Genomic DNA, 13,649 nt, shown 5'->3' with positions numbered 1-13,649 from the left:
TGGGGTGGAAAAGAACAGCTGCGTATCATCAGCGTATGGTTGGTATCTCACCCCAAAACCTCTGATGATCTCACCCAGCGGCTTCATATAGATGTTGAACAGGAGAGGCGAGAGAATCGATCCCTGCGGCACCCCACACATGAGGCGCCTCGGGGTCGATCTCTGCCCCCCTGTCAAAACCGTCTGCATCCGGTCAGAGAGGTAGGAGGAGAACCACCGATAAACGGTGCCTCCCACTCCCAAACCCTCCAACCGGCGCAGCAGGATACCATGGCCGATGGTATCGAAAGCCGCTGAGAGATCTAATAGGACCAGGGCAGAGGAATAACCCTTTCTTTCTTATCTCCTTTTCTTTATTTAAATTAAATTATCTAATACTAATAGCTTTACTTTTCTAGATCCTTATATATTTATTATTTACATATTGTACATTTCTAATACATTCTGTACATTCTAATTTCTCCCCTTTATTTTTTCCTTTATTTCTAGACTCAAGCCATTCATACCATTTTTTCCAGATTATATAATAATCTGTCTCTTCTTTCTCTTTAATTTCTTTTGTTAACTTGTTCATTTCGGCACACTCTAAAACAGTGGTTCTCAACCTGTGGGTCGCGACCCCATTGGGGGTCGAATGACGATTTGCCAGGGGTCGCCTAAGACCATCGGAAATATGGGAAGTATATTTGCGAGTTGAAGAATCGCGCTCCAATGGTTGACTCCACAAGCCAGCTGCAGGCTCTTCAAATCACTAGCCGAATTCGGCTTCAGGCGTGATGAATTAAAAAAGAGAGAAATCTTTGCTCTGATGTCTCCCTCTCAAGCCAGCTGCAATCACTCCCAATCTCTAGCTTAATCTGGCTTCAGGCACGATAAACTTAATAGGGGAGGAGTCTCCGCTTTAATGCCTCCGTCCTCAAGGCAATCGCAAGCAGTTCAGATCGCTAGCCAATACAGCTTCAGGCGCGATAAATTCAAAACGAAAATAATTTTACAGTTGGGGTCGCCACATCATGGGGAATTGTATTAAAGGGGTCGCAGCACTATAAAGGTTGAGAACCACTGCTCTAAAACTTTCCCTATCACTTCTTCATCTGTTGGTATCTTTTCCTGTTTCCAATTTTGTGCGTATGTTATGTGTGCAGCTGTTATAATGTGTAAAATCAGATATTTCATTTCTTTGGTATATGTTTTCCTAAAGATTCCTAGTAAAAATGTTTCCGGTTTGCTTTCAACTGGTTGTTGTGTTATTTTTTCTAGCCATTTTTTAATATTTGCCCAGATTTTTTTTTTGCCAACATCTTTTTTTTTTAATATGGTGGTGACCATATTAAAACAGTGTTTCAAGTGTGGAATTACTTTTTAAAGAGGTATTACAACTTCATGTGATCTTGATTAGAAAGTAACTGCAACAAGGCAATCAAAGCTCACTCGTTTTTAATTTTTTTTATTTGCATTTATATCCCGCCCTTCTCCGAAGACTCAGGGCGGCTTACACTATGTCAAGCAATAGTCTTCATCCATTTGTATATTATAGACAAAGTCAATTTATTGCCCCCAACAATCTGGGTCCTCATTTTACCTACCTTATAAAGGATGGAAGGCTGAGTCAACCTTGGGCCTGGTGGGGCTTGAACCTGCAGTAATTGCAAGCAGCTGCTGTTAATAACAGACTGTTTCAGCAGTCTGAGCCACTCAAGGACCCTTAATGCGAGATGCACCCATCCTGGCTGATGTTTTGAGGGTTATTTTCCTTTTTATCAAATCCTGCAGAAACCCCCTGGTTAAGTCTGCATTCCAACTTTTGTCAGCTTTCCTTCGATCTATATTTTACATGAGCTAAACTTGTTCAATCAACACTCTTGTTTTCTTTCGTTTATTACACAGTTGTTATTCGATACGGTACCAGAAATGTATTTATTAAGAATAGGGGATCGTTTCTTTTAGAACGCGGCAAAGCGGCCTCTCTTGTTCAAAGGATGAAGAGACTTCAGATGCTTAATTTCTCACCAATTTCCCTGCTCCGACTAATTTTCCATAGCATAAACTTCTTTGATTGAAGAACCTGTGATTGTCAGCTCAGAGAAAGCACATTTCGGCACACGCAGGCTTGCAAGTTAATGACATCAGCACCGTGAATTTCTCATCCCAGTTCTGCTAAATTACTAGTCAGCTGGAAAATCAAAAAAATGGGTGTGAAATGACTTGGGAGACTATCTAGTATGCACTGTCTCAGTCTTCAGGGACCCAGCAAGACGGGAATTTGCATTCAATCAGAGGACAGTAGCTGAATGCTTAAGCCTTAGGCAACTCGAGTTCAAGACAGACTCCGTGGCTGGAAAAGGGACATTCAGTATGCCTCTCATCTCTTTTGCACGATGGTGAGACTACAGTTAATTGGAGATCGGGGCTGTCATTGCAAACTTCATTCCCTGTCTTAATTTCTCCCATGATTCCCCATTGAAGCTGAATATCTACGTATATCCATGATGGTGAACCTTTCTTGACCGGGATGTCTTATGCACGGTCACTCATGCTCTTGTCACTTCTCGTCTGGATTATTGCAATGCTCTCTACATGGGGCTACCCCTGAAGTGCACTCGGAGGCTTCAGGTAGTCCAGAATGCAGCTGCGCGGGTGATTGAGGGAGCCACATGTTGCTCCCGGGTAACACCGCTCCTGCGCAGTCTGCACTGGCTACCTGTGGTCTTTCGGGTGCGCTTCAAGGTTTTGGTTACCACTTTCAAAGAGCTCCGGGTTCTTACGGGACCGCCTGCTGTTACCTTATGCCTCCCACCGACCCGTACGCTCACACAGAGAGGGTCTTCTCAGGGTGCCGTCCGTCAAGCAATGTCGGCTGGCGGCCCCCAGGGGAAGGGCCTTCTCTGTTGGAGCACCTACCCTCTGGAATGAACTTCCCCCCGGTTTGCGCCAATTACCTGACCTTCGGACCTTTCGCCATGAACTGAAAACGTATTTGTTTATCCAAGCGGGACTGGCTTGATTTTTAAATTTTTAAATTTCTGAATTTTAATAATTTTAACTGGGGTATTTTATTATGGGTCTAATTCGACGGTTTTAATTTTCGGCCATTTATAAAATATGTATTTTAATTGTTGTTTTAATTTGTACACTGTATTGTTTTAATTTGGCTGTACACCGCCCTGAGTCCTTCGGGAAAAGGGCGGTATAAAAATCTAAATAATAAATAAATAAAATAATAAATATAGCATGCATGCCACAGGTGGCACGCAGCGCACTCTCTGCTAGCACGCGAGCCGTCGCTCAGCTCAGCTCCACCCTGCATGCATAAGTGCCTCCCACTGGCCAACTGATTTTCAGGTCTCTGTCGTGCATTCACGGGGGGCGGGTGTGTGCGGGAGATGCGTGCACATGCCTGGGCTGGGGGGTGGGGTCACGCACGCATGTACAGGGGGTTATGAACGCATCCACGGGGTAGGGGGAATGAAGGGCAGGGGGAGCCCTTCAGAGTTCAAATCTTCAAATCTTCAAAAATTAAAATTAAAGTTCAAAACTTCAAATCTCAACCAACAAATGCTCTGTCCTGCACATTGGCAAAAAATCAAAATCAAAAAATCAAAACATAAAATACAAATTAGATGTACATGACCTTGTAGATGACCCTCACTCTGTCAAGGACCTTGGAGTACTCATTTCTAAAGATCTAAGTGCCAGAGCCCACTGTAACAACATTGCCCAAAAGGCACTAAGAGTTGTTAACCTAATCTTCCATAGCTTCTTCTCTGGTAATATTGTACTACTAACTAGAGCATACAAAACATTTGCTAGACCAATTCTTGAATACAGCTCATCTGTCTGGAACCTGCACTGCATATCGGACATAAATACAATCGACAGAGTCCAGAGATATTTTACGAGAAGAGTCCTCTACCAGCAATAAAATACCTTATACCACCAGACTCCGAATTTGTTGTGCCTCGCCCGCCCTACTCTCCTCAGCCGGGCCCCTCCCATCTTCTGCTATCTGAGCCAGAGACTGATAGTGAAGAAGAATGGCCTGGCATGCCTCCAGCCCCCAGCCCTGGCACCATGCCGGGACAGACTGAGCAAACAAACCTCCCTCCTACAGCGTGTGAGCACGAAGCCAGCCACGAGCTAGAATTGCCGGCAGCTGAGGACGATAAGATACAGTGGACGGATCCCCGCTTCCGGAGAATGGAGAGGCGACGTCAGCAAAAGGAAGGGAGGGGCAGGCCTGGATAAGTGCTGAGTCATGGAGCCACACCCCATGGCCTATATAAAGGATCTGCTTGCAGACTTCAGTCTGACCTAAGCATAGTACATAAAGTTATCTACCACAATGTCCTACCTCTCAATGACCACTTCAGCTTCAACCACAACAATACACAAGCAAATAATAGATACAAACTCAAGGTAAACCATTCCAAACTTGATTGCAGAAAATATGACTTCTGTAACAGAGTGGTCAATGCTTGGAATGCACTACCTGACTCTGTAGTTTCTTCCCCAAACCCCCAAAACTTTAAGCTTAAACTGTTGACCTCATCCCATTCCTAAGAGGTCTGTTATGGGCGTGCATAAGTGACCTGCGTGCCTACCGTCCCTGTCCTAATATTCCTTTTTTACTTACTCTTTTCATGTATCCAAATTATGTTTATACTTTTACCTGTTATCTTATATATGATTGACAAAAATAAATAAATAAAATAAATAAATAAATAAAATAGATTTATAAACTGGTAGGGAGCTTCTTTGATGCAGTACATCAACTGGAATGGCAGATGCTTTGCAGATTCAGTGAGTCTAAATTCTGGGAGTTGAAAGGGATCAACCTCTTCTCCAAAGTACCTGAAAACAGGACAGGAAGCAGCGGATGGAAACTAATCAAGGAGAGATCCAAGCTAGAACTAAGGAGAAATTTCCCTACAGTTAGAACAATTAATCAAAGGAACAACTTGCCTCCAGAAGTTGTGGGTGCTCCAAGACTGGAAGTTTTTAAGATGAGATTGGACAACCATTTGTCTGAAATGGTATAAGGCAGTGGTTCTCAACCTTTATAGTGCTGCGACCCCTTTAATACAATTCCCCACGATGTAGCGACCCCAACCGTAAAATTATTTACATTTTGAATTTATCGTGCCTGAAGCCGTGTTGGCTAGCGATCTGAACTGCTTGCAATTGCCTTGAGGACGGAGGCATTAAAGCGGAGACTCCTCCCCTATTAAGTTTATGGCGCCTGAAGCCAGATTAGGCTAGTGATTGGGAGTGATTGCAGCTGGCTTGAGAGGGAGACATCAGAGCAAAGATTTCTCTCTTTTTTAATTCATCGCGCCTGAAGCTGAATTTGGCTAGCGATTTGAAAAGCCTGCAGCTGGCTTGTGGAGTCAACCATTGGAGCGAGATTCTTCGTCTCGCAAGTATACTTCCCATATTTCCGATGGTCTTAGGCGACCCGTCAAATCGTCATTTGACCCCCAACGGGGTCACAACCCACAGGTTGAGAACTGCTGGTATAAGGTCTCCTGCATGATCAGGGGGGCTGGACTAGAAGACCTTCAAGGATCCTTCCAGATCTGCTCTTCTGTTAATTTCTAAACCTTCTCGCCTTCATTTTTCTACAAACTCTTGAGTTCCTGAAAATCCACTGATGCATGTTTTATATGAGGATGGTGCTATTCTGACTGTAATATTTGATGCTTGGAGAAGAAACGGGCTTTAAGTCACTCTTGTGCTATTTCAATGCTTAGATGGGAGTTACAGCTTTATCTATTTCCCACCTAATTTTTTTTAAAATTTGCATTTATATCCCGCCCTTCTCCGAAGACTCAGGGCGGCTTACACTATGTTAAGCAATAGTCTTCATCCATTTGTATATTATATACAAAGTCAACTTATTGCCCCCAACAATCTGGGTGTCGTGTCCCACTCCTCTGCTGACGGCCGGGTCAGGGAAATCCGAATCAGGCTTGCCTCTGCAGCTCTGCCAAAGTCCTAGCAAAGTCCTCAGGGCAGGCAGGAGACCAGAAAGTGACTTCAGCAAGATATGTTTAGACTTTGCCTGACTCAGGGAATGCCAGAAAGCAGATCCTTTAGCCATGGGGTGTGGCTCCATGACTCAGCACTTATCCAGGCCTGCCCCTCCCTTCCTTCTGTTGCCTCCGCCTATCAAGTCTTCTGACGCGAGGGTCACTCCAGTCGGCAGCTGTTGGCAATAGACCTCCCTCAGGCTCACATGCTGTGGAGGAGGGGGAGGGGTCTAGTTGCTCTGTTTGCCTGGGCATGGAGCCAGAGCTGGGGGCTGGAGATATTTCCTCCTCTTCAGCCAGGGCTGGGGCCGGGAGGCATACTAGAACATTCCTCCGTGTTCGGAAGCAGATAAGAAGGCCCCAGCTGTGGTGAGATTGGGCGAGACACAACACTGGGTCCTCATTTTACCTACCTTATAAAGGATGGAAGGCTGAGTCAACCTTGGGCCTGGTGGGACTAGAACCTGCAGTAATTGCAGGCAGCTGTGTTAATAACAGACTGTCTTACCAGTCTGAGCCACAGAGGCCCTTCAATAATTCAATAGGCCTTATACCTAACAGAATCCTGTAGCTGTTCAACAACCTGAAAAGACAGTAAAAATTAGATTCACTTCTTTTTTTAGAAAAAATAAATAAATGTGGATTTGTCTAGACCATGCTTCCTCAATTTATTTTTCCGCTAAAAATAATAATAATAATGTTTCCCTCTAGGATTTATTAGTCTGTAAATAATTCACTTCTAAAAAATTCCTTAACTGAAATCAGGATTTGCCTTAAAAATTAACAGTCTCTGTATAATAGCACGAGAAGGCTTTGGCAGCTAAATTCCAGTTGTAGAGATAATAGATAATAGTTGTAGAGATAATAGATAGAATTAAGAACGTGAAAGTCCTATCAGCATTTATGGTCACTTGCCGGGTCTGATGGTCACATGACTGATTTTTTTTCACATGGATTTGCCGAAATTGGATACTTACTTCTGGTTTTCAGTAATACCACACCATACCAAGCAATGGGTTCATTTAATGACTGTTGTTTTCGCTTCATGACTGTTACAAAAAAGTCATAAAATGACAAGACCAACCTTCTTTATGACCATTATGATTTATGACCATAATGGGCAGGTTCCATTATGGCAGGGGTGAAATGTTACCGGTTCGAGCCAGTTTGCCCGAACTGGTAGTAAAAAATGCTACTGGTTTGCTGAACCAGTAGTAAAAAAAGTAAAAAAAAAGTTCCAAAGATCAGCTGAGCGACGCGCAATCGTCTGAACTTTTTTTTAAAAAAAAACTTTTTAAAGCATTTTTTACTACTGGTTCTTTGGAACTCGATCTCTCTGGCAGTTCTGATCTAGAGGTGAATATTACTGGATAGTGTCTACCATCCAGACTAATATCAGTATTTATATATACATTACTTCTCCAACTACTTTAACTACTGTTAAAAAATCATCTATTACAATGTCCTTCCTGTCGAAGACTACTTCAGCTTCAATTGCAACAATACACAAGCACACAATAGATTTAAGCTTAATGTTGAATTTGTATATAATATACAAATGGATGAAGACTATTGCTTAACATAGTGTAAGCCGCCCTGAGTCTTCGGAGAAGGGCGGGATATAAATGCAAATAAAAAAAAAAAGTTAACTGCTCCAATCTTGATTGCAGAAAATATGACTTCAGTAACAGAATTGTTAATACTTGGAATACACTACCTGACTCTGTGGTCTCTTCCCAAAATCCCCAAAGCTTCAACCAAAAACTGTCTACTATAGACCTCACCCCATTCCTAAGAGGTCTGTAAGGGGTGTGCATAAGAGCACAAGCGTGCCTACCATTCCTGTCCTATTGTTCCCTTTCGTTATATCCAATTAATATAGTTATTACATACTCATGCTTATATATTGTATAGTTATTTCATTCTTATGCTTATATACACTGTGTGACAAAAATAAAAAAATAAAAAAAATAATAAAAAAACTTGGGTTTAGCAACTAGGTTGACTCAAAATATGTTCTAGGGGTCATACATACTACACCTAAAGGACAGGATCCTGCAAGCCTGGCTAGGTGGCTCAGTGGCTAAGACGCTGAGCTTGTCAATCAGAAAGCTCAGCAGTTTGACGGTTCAAATCCCTAGTATAAGTCTTCTGTGTGAGCAGGGGGTTGGACTAGATGACTTCCAAGGTCCCTTCCAACTCTGTTACTGTTAAAAAAGAAGAAGCGACTTACTCAGTCCTTGTGTCCTAAGAAAAATTGCTTACAGTCCTTCACTATCATGAAATTAGAAGAATTCTGCCGTTTTTCAGTGGGCATGTGCCTATTATACATTATACATATTGTTGGCCTTACCAAAGCCAATGAAACCCAAAACCACATTGATTGTCGGTAGATTAAATGCATCTATAGGGAAACCCTATATTTGCAATCCCTGCCAATGACTTGATGAAACCATAAACAACCATAAAGCAGATGGAACCGTAAACAACTTCTACTAGGTCTTTATGATCCCATCAAATTTTAAATCAAAATTTGTGATTTAAAAGAACACTTGTGAAATTTGGCCCTAAGCAAACACTTCTATCAGGATGGGGAACTCTTAAATTGGGAGTCCTATAGAACATATTCTTCTTCCTTGCCTCCATCACTGTTCAGAAGCTATTTTTGCTTTGTGAACATATATTCTCTATCCCATTCCAGTTTTTTTTTAATTGCTGCATTCTTATATGCAAGAATATCAAACACAATAAAGACAAAAAACTTCATAGCTGCAGGAACTACTGGGATGGGCAGCAGGAACTGTTTATTGAAAAAGCAGAAGAGAATCTACTCTCCCTTCAGCAAAAATAATATTGAGAGGAAAGGGGAAGAAAGTGTTAGGAGAAATATCCATCTGGTTCAGCAAAGGTGGCTGAGGAATTCTGGGAGTTGAAGTCCGCCAGACTTAAAGTTGCCAAGGTTGGAGACCCCTATTCTAGACAATTTTTCTGGAGTCATATTCCAAGGGTACATCATTTTATTAAAAAAAAATATCTCGTCAGTTATAATGTAATGTAAATTCCAATTCTTTTAGCCATCTGTTTTCTGACTGTTCCCACAGTTAATTGTGTCAAATGTTCTTAGCCCATTTTATAGGGAACAGGGTGGCTCATATGATTGATGGGGTGCGGTGCCCTAGAGGTGGAGCTCTCGCCTCACAATCAGGAGGCTGTGAGTTCGATCCTAGGTAGAGGCAGAGATTTCTCTCTCTGGGCACACTGAGAATATATCTGCTGAACAAAACTCCGCATTGGCAACAGGGAGGGAATCCAGCCATTAAAACACTCTGCTAGCTCCATTCAGTTGCCCAGACTCCACCCCACAAGGGATTATGGGGTCTAAAAGTAGTTAATGATGGTGGCTCATGTGATTAGGATGCTGCGTTGGAGGTTAGCAAGTCTGCGTTCGAGACCTGAATGCTGCCATGGGGCTGGGTGAGCTCCCGTCTTTCGCTCCAGCTCCTGCTGGGGACATGAAAGGAGACCAAACTGGACATTCCCCGGGCAATGGTGTTGTCATTTGGCTATTCCTGTCAACCTGGAAGCACTTAGGTGTTTCTGACACAAGGGTGATGCAAGCCAATTTTATCATAAAATCCTTCATTTCTTCTTCTTTCCCAGCAACTTTCAATTTACACGCTTTAACAATTGCATGTTCACCATTCCCTCAAATAACTTTTTGTAAGGCACAAGAGTATTTCTTCATTTATCCATTATAGTTATAAACAGCAAAGTGGTAGAAACTTTGCCCTAGTCATGGCTAATTGTAACGTCTTACTGAACAACTCAGAAAGCTCAAACTGCCCAAGGAGCTGCTGATTCAGTTCTACAGAAGAATTATTGAGTCTGTCATTTGCACCTCTATAACTGTCTGGTTCGGTTCTGCAACCCAACAAGAAAAACACAGACTTCAGAGGATAATTAGAACTGCAGAAAAAATAATTGCTTCCAACCTGCCTTCCATTGAGGACCTGTATACTGCACGAATCAAGAAGAGGGCCATGAAAATATTTACAGATCCCTCACATCCAGGACATAAACTGTTTCAACTCCTACCCTCAAAATGACGCTATAGAGCACTGCACATCAGAACAACTAGACACAACAACAGTTTCTTCCTGAAGGCCATCACTCTGCTAAACAAATAATTCCATCAACACTGTCAAACTATTTACTAAATCTGCACTACTATTAATCTTCTCATAGTTCCCATCACCCATCTCTTTCCACTTATGACTGTATGACTGTAACTTTGTTGCTGGCAATCCTTATGATTTATATTGATATATTGACCATCAATTGTGTTGTAAATGTTGTACCTTGATGAAGGTATCTTTTCTTTTATGTATACTGAGAGCATACGCACCAAGACAAATTCCTTGTGTGTCCAATCACACTTGGCCAATAAAAATTCTATTCTATTCTAATTTTATACAATTTTCTTTTTAAAGTGATACGATATGTTTGCTTGGCTGCAAGGAAGGATAGGAAAAGGCAATCTGTATCAAAGCTTAAATTTCAAAAACAGTGGAGGCAAAATGAACCTCATGCTGCTGAATACCTTAAACTTATAAATAAAATATAAACAACTTCCTTCCATATTATTTTCATTTTTCCCTTCTGTAGATCACTATCCTCCTCTACCTGTTGCAGATTGAATATTATAAGAGGCTGGGGAAAATACATTAAAGGTATAACTGCAGCCTGTAAACTCTGGATGTGCTAAATATTTAATTGGTACAGTATTGTATTTAATTCCAGATAATATACATGCTCCATTCATCTCCATTATTCATTTCAATTCTGCAGACGTGGGGGGGGGAGGGGAGGAACCATGATGCATGCATAGAAAAATGTTGAAACAGAATCCCTGAGCAGCCATGATTGCGACGATGTAGATGTGGCCTAGAACAGAACTGAAGACGCTTCTTGGGTGAGAAGTGAAATGTTTTCAAGGAAAAACAAAGTCCAGTGGCCTTTTAAAAAAAAGCATCTATGGGACAACCATGACCTGGATGCCTGAGAATCTCCATAGATGCTTATGGATTTTGTGCAGTCATAATAACAGAGATGAAAGGGACCTTGGAGGTCTTCTAGTCCAACCCCCTGCCCAGGCAGGAAACCCTACACCATTTCAGACAAATGGTTATCCAACATTTTCTTAAAAACTTCCAGTGTTGGAGCATTCACAACTTCTGGGGGCAAGTTGTTCCACTTATTAATTCTTCTAACTGTCAGGAAATTTCTCCTTAGTTCTAAGTTGCTTCTCTCCTTGATTAGTTTCCACCCATTGCTTCTTGTTCTACCCTCAGGTGCTTTGGAGAATAGTTTGACTCCCTCTTCTTTGTGGAAACCCCTGAGATATTGGAACACTGCTTCATGTCTCCCCTAGTCCTTCTTTTCATTAAACTAGACATACCGAGTTCCTGCAACTGTTCTTCATATGTTTTAGCCTCCAGTCCCCTAATCACCTTTGTTGCTTTTCTCTGCACTCTTTCTAAACATCTTTTTTACATCGTGGCAACCAAAATTGAATGCAATATTCCAAGTGTGGCCTTACCAAGGCATTATAAAGTAGTATTGACACTTCACGTGATCTTGATTCTATCCCTCTGTTTATGCAGCCCAGAACTGTGTCTGCTTTTTTGGCAGCTGCTGCACATGGTTGGCTCATATCTAAATGGTTGTCCTCTAGGACTCCAAGTCAATCTATATTCACACAGAAGTAAGTAGGAGGCAAAGCAAAGTAGGGCTTTAGGAAAATGAAAGCATCGTCCTTTTTATACGTTTCTTGAAAATATGCAATCTGTTTCATTCAAAACATATTATCGCATTTCTTTGCTGATCACAAACCCTAGAGAGATGCATCCATTCAGCAAGTCATCCAATTCTGCGTCAGAGGTCTGATGAAAAGCATGAGATGTTCTTTGTAAAATAGCCATGACTCAGGTGATACTTCCCTAAAAATGAATCACACAATCCAGTTGATGTTAAATTTTTGTTCAACCTTCTTAAATGTACCTACGTGTGTTGAATCAGTGGCAGTGGTGGGTTTCAAATTTTTTTACTACCGGTACTGGGGGTGTGGCTTGGTGGGCGTGGCAGGGGAAGGATACTGTAAAATCTCCATTCCCACCCCACTCCAGAGGTACTCAAAATTTCCACTACCGGTTCTCCAGAACTGGTCAGAACCTGCTGAAGCCTACCTCTGATCAATGGTGACTATTTGGCTACATTTCAGAAGTGGGTTGTCCTTGCCTTCCTCCCAGGACTAAGAGAAAATCGCCACGATGTAATAAAAGATGTGAAGACTCTAGAAAGATTGGAGAGAAGAGCAGCAAAGAGGATTAGGGGACTAGAGGCTAAAATATATGAAGAACAGTTTCTGGAACTGGGAATGTCTATGTCATATTTTTTTTTATTTGCATTTATATCCCACCCTTCTCCGAAGACTCAGGGCAGCTTACACTATGTTAGCAATAGTCTTCATCCTATTTGTATATTTATATACAAAGTCAACTTATTGCCCCCAACAATCTGGGTCCTCATTTTACCTACCTTATAAAGGATGGAAGGCTGAGTCAACCTTGGGCCTGGTGGGACTAGAACCTGCAGTAATTGCAAGCAGCTGCTGTTAATAACAGACTGCATTAGTCTGTTGAGCCACCAGAGGCCCTCCCTCTACTTTATAGATATTGTTAGATGTCATAGAAACAATTAAATGTTAGAAGAAACTGCAACAGAACTTCTTGATAGTGGAACAGGCATGGGTGAGCTGCGTGCCATTAGAAGAATTTCTGCAGAAGGCTGGTGAGTGACCTAATTTTCAGTCTTAACATTCCTGCATCAAGCAAAGATTTACAATAGATAAATTCACTTTGAGTGGTCTCCTTATAGAAAAGCAGGGATTTAGTTTTGTTAGATCTTAGCTTCACATGTTCTGCTAGTTGACCTGTTTATGCATATATGAACTGAGTCTGGAATGAATAACACTTCCGATAGAAGGAAACATTTATAGCTCAGAGTTGAACCGTGGGGGTCTTTGGTGCTCTTTGAGCTTCGTTGTAACAGGCACATAGAGATAAAGAACAGATACATGCCATTAGAAAGAGATAATCAAAATGTTAACAAGGCACCAAAAGGGCCAAAACAGTTCATCATCAGCAAGCCACACCCTGATAATCAGTGATTAACACCCAAATTAACATTAAAGCAACAATCAAGAAGCAAACAATGGGTAGTCCCATTCAAGGAACTACCAACTCAGACAAATAAGCTAACAATAAACCACAGCCTTAATCAAGGAACCAGCAAACCACTTATATATAAACAGATAGCAAACCCCATCCCCTTTGAGCATTGATGATGTTATCTAGTATGGTAATGAAATGTCTGCAAGAAAACAACCAAGCTCAGAGCATATCAAGGATCCCATAAGCAACACTTCATTATGTTAAATACATTTTAATATATTTTAAATATAATACATTTCAATATATTTTAAATATAATACATTTCAATATATTTTAAAGATGATGCATTTTAATATATTCATCCAGCTAAATAACATAAATCAAAATT

Source organism: Ahaetulla prasina, chromosome 3 (assembly GCF_028640845.1).
Source record: "Ahaetulla prasina isolate Xishuangbanna chromosome 3, ASM2864084v1, whole genome shotgun sequence".
In the NCBI taxonomy this organism is placed as follows: Eukaryota; Metazoa; Chordata; class Lepidosauria; order Squamata; family Colubridae; genus Ahaetulla; species Ahaetulla prasina.
Note: the sequence above shows the minus strand (reverse complement) of the source record.